The sequence below is a fragment of the Rhinopithecus roxellana genome, chromosome 17, assembly GCF_007565055.1.
Source record: "Rhinopithecus roxellana isolate Shanxi Qingling chromosome 17, ASM756505v1, whole genome shotgun sequence".
Lineage (NCBI taxonomy): Eukaryota > Metazoa > Chordata > Mammalia > Primates > Cercopithecidae > Rhinopithecus > Rhinopithecus roxellana.
The window spans coordinates 70,949,369-70,961,740 of NC_044565.1; the positions used below are offsets into that span (position 1 = coordinate 70,949,369).

At 51.2% G+C, this 12,372-nt stretch overlaps 1 protein-coding gene across 1 annotated transcript in view; it reads left to right on the forward strand.

The window, feature by feature from the left end:
* The first annotated feature begins 294 nt into the window (after positions 1-294).
* Positions 295-12,372, forward strand: part of TOGARAM2 (TOG array regulator of axonemal microtubules 2) — a 72,791-nt gene continuing 60,713 nt past the window's right edge. Inside the window, exon 1 of the mRNA XM_030921839.1 lies at positions 295-556. The gene's annotated coding sequence lies outside the window, so the exon portion shown is untranslated. The remainder of the gene's footprint in view (positions 557-12,372) is intronic.

A 12,372-nucleotide genomic window follows, 5' to 3' on the forward strand; every position in this document is an offset into this window, starting at 1 on the left:
AGAAGCAGATTGAGCCCAGAGGCCATGTAAACAAAACCAGGGGTTCTACCGCCAACAACATCCCTGCGCCAAGCCAGCTATGCACTTCCTGGCTGCAGTCACCAGGCAGGGGGGCCCAGTGCTGTCTCTTTCTGTGGTGTCCATGACCCCAGAGAACAGGCCGGCCACTTGGGAGTGCCTGTGCTCCAGTGAGCCACAGAGGCAATGAGACCAAGGGGAAAAGTCTCTCGGCTCGGTCTCTCCCCCACACAGGGAGCTATGGGCTCCTTCAATGAGTGGTTGCTATGCAGCCTTGTTTATTCAAGGAGAGCTTTGCTGAGAGCTGGAGCACGCCAGCAGCGGGGCTCGTGGCCACCCAGCACCTGCTCCCTGTCTGAGCAAGACAGGAGGCTGCGGCCCAGGACTGCGTGGCTGGTGGGGGCCAGGCTGAGCCAGGCCTGGGGCTTGCCTCCCTTGCCCATCTTTGCCTCCCTGGGCCCATAAGCATCAACGTCTCGGTAGAGACCAAGGACCCTGGATTCCTCCAGTGACAGGGGTTTGGCCTCTGGACAGAGAGGTGAGAGGCGATAGGTCCAACAAGCCATCTGTTGTGGGGAGGTGAATGGGAGGCCGGGTCAGGACCCCTGAAGTCCTTGGAGGGAGGGAGAAGAACCCGAACTGGAGCAGGCACAAAGGCACAATGAAAGAAAAAGCATCCTGCCATGACATGAAGGCTGTGTGATGGTGGGGATGTCCCTGACTCTCTCTGGGCCTTCATGTGGCAGCTCTTGGGGAGGAGGTTGGACTCACTGTTCTCTGAGCACTGGGAGCCAAGGAAGGAGGGGCTGGCCTGGGCTGGCCCCTTCACTGAGTCATGGCCTCTGTCGGCAGTGCTCTCTGCCTCAGGGTGAACCCTTCACAGGGCAGCGGCTCCCTGGGGTGCTGTGGGCGATGGTGCCAGGAGGGGTGGGGGCATGCTGTGGGGATGGCACCTGTGCTTAGGGTGCTAGGGCACCCCGTGAGAGCATAGGCCTTGGAGGGGCTCTGCTCTGGGTTTGAATTCTAACCCCACCTCTTTCTGGCTGTGTGGACTTGAGCTCTTGGCCTGTCTGGGCCTCAGGTCTCTGATCTGTGAAGAGGGGTTTAAAAAAAACCTCTCTTGGTGCCGTGTGTGAGCATGGAGATAGTCAGGAGGGCAGCTGGCACGTTAGCCCATGTGCAGAACGGAAGTTACTGTTGTTGATGCTGTTGTCACTGGTGGAGACTGGCGTGTTCCTTTCTGGAGTGCATTTCAGTCTCCTGAAACTAAGCTTTTGCCAGTCACTTCTCCAGGACAAGGGCTGATGCTGGCGGGGGACCTCAGAGGGCTGCGTTTTCCTCAGGAGCGCTGGGAGGGGAGGGACTGGGGCCCATCCTGTCGGAGCATCACTGAGGCAGGCCACAGGGCATTGGTGCCTGGCTCCAGGAAGTGGTGTGAGGGTCCCATAATCGTTTCTATCCCAAACCGGGTAGTCCCTCACCCTTCTCACCAATGCCCTGCAGGAGACGGCCCTGCAGCCTTCTAGCCACAGGCTGGCTGGCTCCCAGGACTGGCTCAGTTTCAGCCCATGGATCCCAAGACTAGAAGATTTGAAGAAAGGGGAAGGTAGTTGGGGGCAAGGGATGGGGAGATGTCCACCTGAGCTCTGGAGAGACCTGTCTCTGAGGGCAGCGCATCCTCCCGTTGACACCACGGCCACCTCAGAGGCACCAGACTCTGATCACCAGCACAGAGGCTGGAAGTTTATTATTGCAGACAGAAGAATGCATAAAATGCATGCACAGTGTGAGGAATAGTTATAAAGTGAATGTCCATGTGGCCACCGCCCAGGCCAAGAAACAGACAAACTGGCCGCCTCCCAGAACCCACCCCTATGGGCCCTGTCCTTATCACAGCTGCCTCCCTTCCCCTTAGGGTTAATCACGCTACTAATTTTTCCTTGCTTTTCTATCAAGTTTTCCATCTATGTCTGCATTTTTATTTTAATTTAATTTCACTTCATTTTTTGAGACAAGGTTTCACTCTGTCCCCCAGGTGGGAGCGCAGTGGCATGGTCTCAGCTCACTGCAACCTCCGCCTCCCAGACTCAAGTGTTCCTCCCACCTCAGCTTCCCAAGTAGCTGGGTGTACAGGTGCACGCCACCATGCCCGGCTAATCTTTGTGTGTGTGTGTGTGTGTGTGTATATATATAATATATATATATATATATAATATATATATATATATATTTTTTTTGTAGAGATGGGGTTTTTCCATGTTGCTCAGCCTGGTCTTGAATTCCTGGCTCAGATGATCTGCCTGCGTTGGCCTCCCAAAGTGCTGGGATTACAGGTGTGAGCCACCACGCCTGGCCTATGTTCGCATTTCTAAACACTCGATATAGTTTTGTCTACCTTTGAACTTTGTAGAAGTAGGGTCATACTCTGTGTAGTCTTTCGGGTCTGGCTCCTTTCACAAAACATTACGCTGTGGCATCATCCATAGTGTTCAGTGGGGCAGTCGTTTGTTTCATTACCCTGTAATATTCTATGTTGTGAGTGCACCATGATTGATTCCTTCATTTTCCTGTTGAACATTTAGATTTTTTTCTAGATTTTGGCCATTATCCATGGAGCTGCTCTGGATACTCTTGAGCTCCTTTCCTGGATCACCTGTGCAAGATTTTCTCAAGGGTGGGTTCCTAGGAGTGGAATTGCTGAACATTAGGTTTGTGCATTTTTAGCTCTATCAGGTAAAGCCAGACCACTTTCCTAGGGGGTTGTGCCCATTTGTACCTCACCTGCCAGCTGTCGTGAGTGCTCCCATTGCTCTGTGCTCTCACTAGGCATTTGGCATTGCCACCCATGTCAATTTTCGCCCATCTTTGTGGGATGGTGGTAGCATCTCATTTGCATTTTCTTGATTACCAGGGGGTTGGGCATCTGCCTCCAGCCCTTCTTCCTCCCCACTTTCTTCTCCTGTTGGGTGCCTCCCTTCCTCTGCTCTCTGTGATCTCAGCCCCTCATGGTGCTCAGGCTTTTGAGCCCCATTTTTCTCTCTGCCCTCCTCACCCTCCATCCCTCACCTCCATTCTTCTTCTTGGAGGACCAATCACTCTTCCACGTACTTCTCAGTGTTTGGATTACAGAGCCACTGTCTGGAAGTCTGAGTTTCCCATTTTGTGTTTTAAAACCTCTGGTTCTTGGCCCAACTCACATCCCTTCCTGGGTCTTGGATTTCTCTTCAATAAAACAAAGACAGAAAAAAAATGTCCCTCCACAGAAGCCATTTACATTTCCCAGGCAAAACCTGGTGTATTTCCTGGAGAGGCACATGCAAAACTCTGGCTCCCGTTCAAGAAAGTTGACTTTCTCGGCCGGGCGCGGTGGCTCAAGCCTGTAATCCCAGCACTTTGGGAGGCCGAGACGGGCGGATCACGAGGTCAGGAGATCGAGACCATCCTGGCTAACACGGTGAAACCCCGTCTCTACTAAAAAATACAAAAAACTAGCCGGGCGAGGTGGCGGGCGCCTGTAGTCCCAGCTACTCCGGAGGCTGAGGCAGGAGAATGGCATAAACCCGGGAGGCGGAGCTTGCAGTGAGCTTAGATCTGGCCACTGCACTCCAGCCTGGGCGACAGAGCGAGACTCCGTCTCAAAAAAAAAAAAAAAAAAAAGAAAGTTGACTTTCTCATGGGCCATTGGGAAGGGACAGGGCCCGGGTCTGAAGTCTTCTGAGCTTCTGGCAGGGAGGCCTTTGCCAAGAGCCCTTTCCTGGGATGTGACAGACATTCAGATGCTAGAGTCATGTCAATACATCTTTGCTGAGATTTTAGACAAGTTGCTTTCTTTCTTCCTAGTCCCTTCTGATCCTCCGAGTACAGGTGTTTGTTCACAGTCTATAGTTTGAAGATTCAAGCACCTGCTACTAGGCAGGAATCCTCAACTGACCAGCCAAACCCTGCAGAAGACATTCCCGGGACAGTGGGCCAAGCCGTTTTCATTCGAGACTCCAGCACTGTGATCAAGTGCTGGGATAACTCTTACCTCGACGGTGGAAATCTCAGGGCCAGCAGAAGACTTCCAAGCCCCAGCCAATGGCTGTGTGATTTCAGGCAGGATTGATGCAGTGGCATCCAACCCCTCCAAAACCTTAGTCCTTGGGAGCACACTGCATGGGCTCTGACCAGGCACTGCAGTGGCAAGGTGACCATTTTGTGGGGGCCTTGATGGGAAGCTGGAGAAGGAAGCTTTCCTCTCCGTCCTGCTGGAGGCCTTGCCAGCCAGTGTGATGCCTACAGGGTTATGGGCCCTGGGATAGGCATTGGCTCCTGATGGCCTTATGTATGTGTTATAGACTGAATGCATGTGTCCCCACAAATGCAAATGTTAAAGCCTAACCCCCCATGTATTGGTATTAGGAGGTGGGGCCTTCAGGAGGTAATTAGATTCAGATGAGGTCGTGGCGGTGGTTCTCTCATGATGGGTTAGTGCCCTTAGAAGAAGAGACCAGAGAACTTGCTGTCTCTGTCTCTGCCGTGTGAGGACAAAGGGAAGACAGCTACCTGCAATCCAGGAAGCGAGTCCTCACCAGGAGCGGAATCAGCCAGCACCTTAAACTTGGACTTCCCAGCCTCCAGAACTAAATTTCTGTTTTTTTGTTTTGTTTTGGTTTGGTTTTTGAGTTGGAGTTTTGCTCTTGTCGCCCGGCTGGAGTGCAATGGTGTGACCTCGGCTCACTGTGACCTCTGCCTCCCGAGTTCAAGTGATTCCTCTGCCTCAGCCTTCCTAGTAGCTGGGATTACAGGTACTCACCACCACACCCAGCTAATTTTGTATTTTTGGTAGAGACAGGGTTTTGCCATGTTGGTCAGGCCTGGTCTCAAACTCCTGACCTCAGGTGATCTGCCTGCCTCGGCCTCCCAAAGTGCTGAGATTACAGGTGTGAGCCATTGTTCCCAGGCAAATTTTTGTTGTTTAAGTAACCTATTCTATGGTATTTTGTTATAGCAGCCTGAGCAGGCTAAGACAGTAAGTCACACAGCCTCTGTGGGCCTCAGATTAACCCCTCATTTATAAGGAAGGAGACTAGCTGACCTCCAAGGCCCCTTCCAGCTTGAAATTTAGTGACAGGAGAAAGGCATGGGAAATTCTGTTAAATCACCAGCCCAAGTTCTGATTTATCTCTAATTTATATTTGCAACAACACCATACACAAAGGTGGGGGTAGGTTCAGAAGATTTTGAATTTTGTAAATTTATATATAAGTTACACAGCCTTCGTTACTAGGACCACAGCCCACTCATATGGTTCCCTTTGTGAATTAGAAAAAGATGTTTCTTTCTCAAGACACTTTTCTTCTATTCATCAGAAAAAGACTGAAATGAATGTGCAAATATGTCATTGTCTAAAACAACATTGCCAGGACTTTGGAGAAGATGTAGTGTGAGGCTCGTGCCTGTAATCCCAGCATTTTGGGAGGCTGAGGTGGGTGGATCACTTGAGGTCAGGAGTTCGAGACCAGCCTGGCCAACATGGCAAAACCCTGTCTTTACTAATAATACACACACAGAAATAACTAGCTGGGCATGGTGGCACATGCCTGTAGTCCCAGCTACTTGGGAAGCTGAGGCAGGAGAATTGCTTGAACCTGGGAGGTGGAGGTTGCAGTGAGCTGAGATCATGGCACTGCCCTCCAATCTGGCCGACAAAGTGAAACTGTGTCTCAAATAAAAAAAAAAAAAAAAAAAAAAAGAAAAGGTTGTAGTGTGAGAGATTGAGAAATGTCTCCTTAATTAGGATGCCCTTGTGCAGTGCCCAACCTAGACAATCAAACATGGCGGCCCTGCTTGCAACCTATCTCATTGTTTTTCAAAAACAGCCTAAATAAAGCTTTCTCTCACCCTAGGCTTTCCTATATCTTTTAGACCATTAATGATCACATCAGAATTTCCTAGGGTTGGTGGGGGGCAGTTTCAAATGCTGTGGCCCATCCACCCCCAACCTGAGACACCCACACTGAGCTACTATTACAAATGGATGGCCACATTCCTCAGCCGCGCTGGGCATAAAACAGTTGGGAAGAGCTGCTTTGGGTTTCTGACCACTTCCTCTGCCCTGTCCTGGGAGGTCATTAGATTCAGGTGTGAACTGCCTCCTGCACAGACTGCTCTGTTAAAGGTTCTTCCCAGCAACGTGGTACTTGACCCCTGATGTAAGTGTCCCACCCCAGCCTGCCCACTGCTTCCTGCTCACCCTCGACAGCTCAGGAAATGGAAGGACCTCCTGCTGCACAAGGTGGCACCTCCGTGTTGCTGTCCAGCCTCAGCCAGGCCTCTGTAGCTTCTTGGCCCAAAGACTTTCAAAAGGGACATTTCCCCTCTTTCTTCCTGAACATCTGAACACAGCAAAACAGTTACTAAACAACCAATACTATTAATAGCCACTGTGGACTGGGCCCTTGGGCCCAATCAGCCTATGAAATGTTTCTCATATTTTTTGGAATATTCTCAATAACCTTGGAGATAGATATTATTATTTCCATTTCACAGTTAAATGGAGACTCAGAGAATTTTAACCATGTGCCTGAGTTCATGCAGCTAGGAAGTGATGGAATTTAACCCCGTTGACTCCTGAATGAATGCCCTGAAATACTACCACCTCCATGAGCAGAAACCATCAGCCTTGACTCTTCCACTTAGTAGCTCTGTGGCTTCAACCTAGTTACTTAACCTCTCTGAGCCTCAATCATCTTGTCTATAAAATGAGGATGAAAATATGTACTTTCTTTCTCTATTTCCAAAGCTCAATGACATAGTCTTTGGAAGCATGTAGTATATTGCCTGGGCACAAAGCAAAATGGAACTAAGAAATGTTAATTCCTTCACTTAGTTTCTTCTCAACAAGACTGTCTGGAAGATGTGCTTTAGTTTTGAACTCAGTCATTCAGTCACACTGCAGTTAACTGCGTTATTGCCACGAGCCTGGCACTGTTTGTCCCTTTGTCTGCATTCTGTGGAATTGCTGGCTGGCTGCACCTCATATTGTCTGAGAACGGAGCGGTTGCAGGAGTACTAAGCCCACCTGATCTCATGATGGTAGAGGAGACGCCATCTGCAGCAGTGGTGGTAGCTCCAGAGCTGGTAAAGGGGTCCAGCTGTGGTGGGGGTGCTTCTCATCTGTGAACAGCCTTCCTGCTGGCCCCCACATGCCAGTCACAGCTGGAGTCAGGGGCCTGAGTGGCGGAGGGCCTTGGATACCCCCACAGGCAGTCTGGTGGGTGTGGATATCAGTCTCCCAGTTGGGGGTGAAGTGGCTCTTGGGACTGCCAGCTCTAGGAGTGGCCGCGTTGAGGGTCAGTGTGGAAACCAGCCCTGCCCCTAAGCTAATAAAGATGGACACGCAGGTGGAGCCATCCAGGCCTCCTCGCAGCTTGTCTGCAGCTCCAGAGAGGGAGGTCTTGGCTCCACTATAGGCTTGAAAGTCCCAATAATCAAATGGCGATTGAAATCACGAGGGTAGGTGCTGCCTGTAAGAAGCCCTCCTAATAAAGATGGAGGCGTCTGGGAGAGGAAAGGAAAGCAATGGTTTGGTTCTTCTAAAGTCAGAATATGCCCCCGTGACTATTCAGAACTTCACACTCCCAAGTCCAGCTCTCACATGCAGCAGACTCACCTTCCTCTTCACCGCCAATATCAAGGCTGTTCTACGTGCTCTTTCTTTCTTCCTGACCTCTCCCTCTGTAGGACCCTTGGCTCTTCCTCCAGGGTCTGAGGACTGGCACTCCCATCTGGCCCAGCCTGTGCCCTTCTCCCTCGGCTGTTAACACTGGGCTCCCGCTCCATCAGCTCCCCTCCCTCCCCTGGGTCTTCAGCCTTTTCCTTCTGGCCCTTTCTCCTCCTCCTGTGAACTTGCTCTAGAATCTCCCTGAAAAATACAGATAACAAACAAACAAGCAAACAACACAACTTCATCCACCCTTCATTCCCCTCCAGCTACTCTCCAATCTCCTGCCTTTCCCATCCAAGTTCCCCAGCATTGTTTGGACTCACCGTCTCTATTTAACCTTCCACTCATACCTCAGACCTCAGTGATTTTCTGCGACCCCCATGCCTCCCCAGGCACAGACATTGCTCACACTAAGCTCCCGATGATTCCATGATGGTCACATCCAATTAGCTGAGCTGACACCTCTAACCACTCTCTGCTCATCTGGCTCTGCTGGCGCCAACTGCCCTGACCTCCCTGGCTGTCCTTGCTCAGATTCCCTTGGGGCCTCCCCTTCTCTACCCATCTCTGCTCAATGCTGCTGTTTCCTGAGACGTTCCTTAGCTCTGGGCACTCTCTTGAGGCCAGGTTTTGTTTTTGTTTTTGTTTTTCTTTGAGACGGAGTCTTGCTCTGTTGTCCAGGCTGGAGTGCAGTGGTGCTGATCTCAGCTCACTGCAACCTCCACCTCGCAGGTTCAAGTGATTCTCCTGCCTCAGCCTCCTGAGTAGGTAGGATTATAGACGTGTGCTACCACAAAGCTAGTTTTTGTATTTTTTGGTACAGATGGGGTTTTTGCCATGTTGGCCAGGCTGGTCTCTAACTCCTGACCTCAAGTGATCCACCCACCTCGGCCTCTCAAAGTGCTGGGATTACAGGCGTGAGCTGCTGTACTGGGCCCGCTTTTCATATTTTATTGAATGCAATATTGAAGTGAGATAAGCATTATCTCCTTTTTTTCTTTTTTTTGGAGACAGGGTCTCTGACGCCCAGACTGGAGTGCAGTGGCACAATCTCGGCTCACTGCAGCCTTGACCTCCTGCGCTCACGTGATCCTCCTGCCTCAGCACCCCCAAGGTAACTGAGACTACAGGGACAAGCCACCACGCCCGGCTAATTTTTGCATTTTTATAGAGATAAGGTTTTACTGTGTTGCCCAGGCTGGTCTCGAACTCAAGCGATCCGCCAGCCTTGGCCTCCCAAAGTGCCGGGATTACAGCATTATTTCCACTTTGCAGTTAAAAGAGCTGGGCTCAGAGAAGTTTAACAATGTGCCTTCAGTCACACAGCTTGCAGGTGCTGGATTTTAGTCTTATTCCCCTTCATATCTTAGTACCTATGGCATGTTTGAACGAGTGAGTGAATCTCAGATTTTCAGTGACAGGCCGAACTCTGGAGGTCAGAGTCTCATAAGTTGTTCATCTGACAACATCCAGGGTCCTCCCTGCAGGTCTACGGCCTGGGCTGCCTCCCATGAGGGGAGCAGAGGTGGGTGGAGGGGTGAGATGTATGTGTATGGTGATTGCAGGTGTGGGTAGCTGTTTCTTATCCTCAGGGAGATAGCACGAGATACAGGAAGGCATGTTCTGTCCGGTCTAAACCGTGCGTATAATCAGTGTCAAATCCTGGTTAAGTTGTTTATTTTCTGTGCCTGGTCCAGAGGCTGGGCTAACATCTCTACATTTCAGTGCTGTAATTCTGTCAGAGGCTCCCCTTCCTTGGGAAGTTCTTTCAAGGCCCCACTCGAGGGTTCTGCATGAAACTGCAGGTCAGATAATACCATTCCTCTCCTTGAACAGTCTTCAGAGTTCCCCTGGGCTGCAGGGCAAGCCCTGACCCTCTCACAGAGCATTCTGGGTCTCCCCCGATGGCCCTTCATCCCGCTCCCAGGCCTGGGTCCTCTTGCCAGACCCCAGACTCACAGGCACATCTGCTCCGTGCTTTCCTCAGGCCGCCTCCTCAGCCTGGAACGCCATTCCTCCTTCCTACCCATTTAGACCCCATTTCCTACCCATTTTGATCCCACTTCCAGGCCTAGCACGGATGCTGCTTTTCCGTGGAGCATCTCCGGTGCCCTAGTCAGACAGTGTGGAGGGTGTCCCTGAGTGCTCATCGCTGCAGCAGGGTTACTTCATCCTGTCGGGCGTGACAGTGAACGTTCACCTTCTCTGCTTGGCATTACAGACAGCATTCGCTTAGAAGTGTGGGCTCATGGGTGAGAGCTGGAGGGGGTCAAAGGCAACATCTCATTTGAGCATCTTATTCTATAGACATATCTGTCTCCTCTGCATGAGAGGCATCTGTGTCACCTGGTCTGTCATAACTTTAAAGACAGTGTGGGTGTATGGACATGCGAGTGAGTGTGTGTGTGTGTGTGTGTGTGAAGTGGGGGGCGGGGGGGTTGCTTTTCCCCAGGGAAGGAGAAGGAAGATTCACACCTGACATTATTGAACAATTACTGTATGCCAGCAATAGGACTATTATTTCTAACATTACTTCATTTATTCCTAACAAAACCCCTTGTTAGGACATTTTTTTCAGATGAAGAAACTGAAGCTCAGAGGAATTAAATCAGCTTCCCAAGTTTATACAAGAGGGCCCAGGGCAGGATTCCAGCCCCCTGTGTCTGAGCCCACAGCCAGCGTTCTGGGAGTTCTGAGTGGGGCTCTCGGGGGCATACTGGCTCGTGGGGTGTGAGACGGGAGGGGGCCTAGATCTGAGGCCTCTCTTCCGAGAGTATGTCAGTGGGGGCCATGTTTTTGGTTCCAGAATGAGGGTTTGTAAACTCTGCCACTCTTTCCCTCAGCCTAGCTCACCCCCCCTTCCTTTCTCTGTCACCTTGGCATGAGCTTTGTCTGAGGAGATGAGAACTCTGGCTGGAGACGTCTCAGAGGTCTCTGAAAGTCAGAGCGCGTGGTGTCATGACAGCAAGAGAAGCTGTGGGAGCGGCAGCCCCAGGGCTGTGGTGGGTGGGCTGGGTCTGCCCCGCCCCGCCCCGCGGGAGCAGGTGGACGTGGAACTGTGGGCTCCCTGTGGGTTGTGCGAGGCCTGGGCGGTTGGGGTTTTGTTCTTGGGGTGAACTTCTTTACTGGGCCAGCCCTAGCTAGCTTTTGTTCCCTTTCCACTTGACACTTGAGTCCCCTCTGTCACCTTTCTTCATTCCTGTGGCACCAGTCACTATGGAACCTCTGCAGCCATAGCGTTAACGGGGGGAGGGGACAACGGCCACTTACTTTGGGTCACCCCATTCCCTGGGCTGGGAAACGGAGGCTGAGAGGGGAGGAGCCAGCCAGGCGGAGTAATTCAGAGCATCAGGAAGTGAGGACAAGATCCTGGTCACCAGAATCCACTGGCTCATTTAGCCCTTTGGGTCAGGGGCTGGCTGTTCTCACAGGGGAGAGTAGTGCCTTAGTGTCTAGAGCAGTGCCCGGTGCGATGGGGCCTCGGTGAACTGTGCCTTGGGGGTCAGGTGCTCAGTGGAGTCTGTGCTCTGTCCACACTTGTGCTGGACTTCCTGATTCTTTTATAGTTTGGATATGGATCATTCAGTTCCCACAGGCCCCTGGGCCAGAGTGATTTCCTGGGGTGGTGCCTCTCACTGCGCCCACATTAGTCGGGCCTGTTTGTCCATAGCAGCTCTGGCCTCCTCTAGGGCGGGCACCTCGGAGTGCCCTAGACCCTGGGGCCTGAAGGGTCGAAGGTGTAGACCCTGAGAGGGTCTCAAAGGGGCTCTGCTAGACGGGATGCTTTGGCAAAAAAGCCATGGAATGGCTCCAGGTTTCCTTTCCATACTGCTGGTGTCCTGGGGCCAGGGGGAACCTGGGCTGACTTGGCCTGTTGACCTCTGACCACTGAGGAGGCTACGGTGGGAGAACCGTCTTGTTCAGAAGGCCCATTGCAGTAGGGGTGGCTGTTGAAACTTAAGCATCCTGTACCCTCAGGCAGCTCGAGTCTTCTCTTTAGCCTCCTAGAGGGTAATCACTTTGGAGAAACTGAGGCAGCAATGACCACTCTGACAGTCTAGGGTAAGAAATAGGGCCGAGGTCTTATTATAAAGTGAATCTGAACTACAGGCCAGTGATTTTTTGATCCTGTTTGAACATTAAAATCAGAAGGTAAGGCCGGGTGTGGTGGCTCATGCCTGTAATCCCAGCACTTTGGGGGTCCGAGGCAGGCAGATCACTTGAGGTCAGGAGTTTGAGACCAGCCTGGGCAACATGGTGAAACCCCATCTCTGCTAAAAATACAAAAATTAGCTGGCTATGCTGATGCATGCCTGCCTGTAATCCCAGCTACTTGGGAGGCTGAGGCAGGAGAATGGCTTGAACCTGGGAGGTGGAGGTTACAGTGAACCAAGATCATGCCACTGCATTCCAGCCTGGGCGACAGAGGGAGATTCTGTCTCAAAAAAAAAAAAAAAAAAAAAAAAAAAAAAAAAAAAAAAATCAGAAGTTTAAAAAAAATCCCTGTGGCCTATTTCCTAGACCTAATTCAGCAGGGGCTGGCGGTGGGGCCTGGAAATCTATAATTTTAATTAGTTTCCAGGCTATTCTAATCTGCAGTTAAGGAGAACAAGGACTGTAGCTAAATATTGCTTTTCTGCATATAA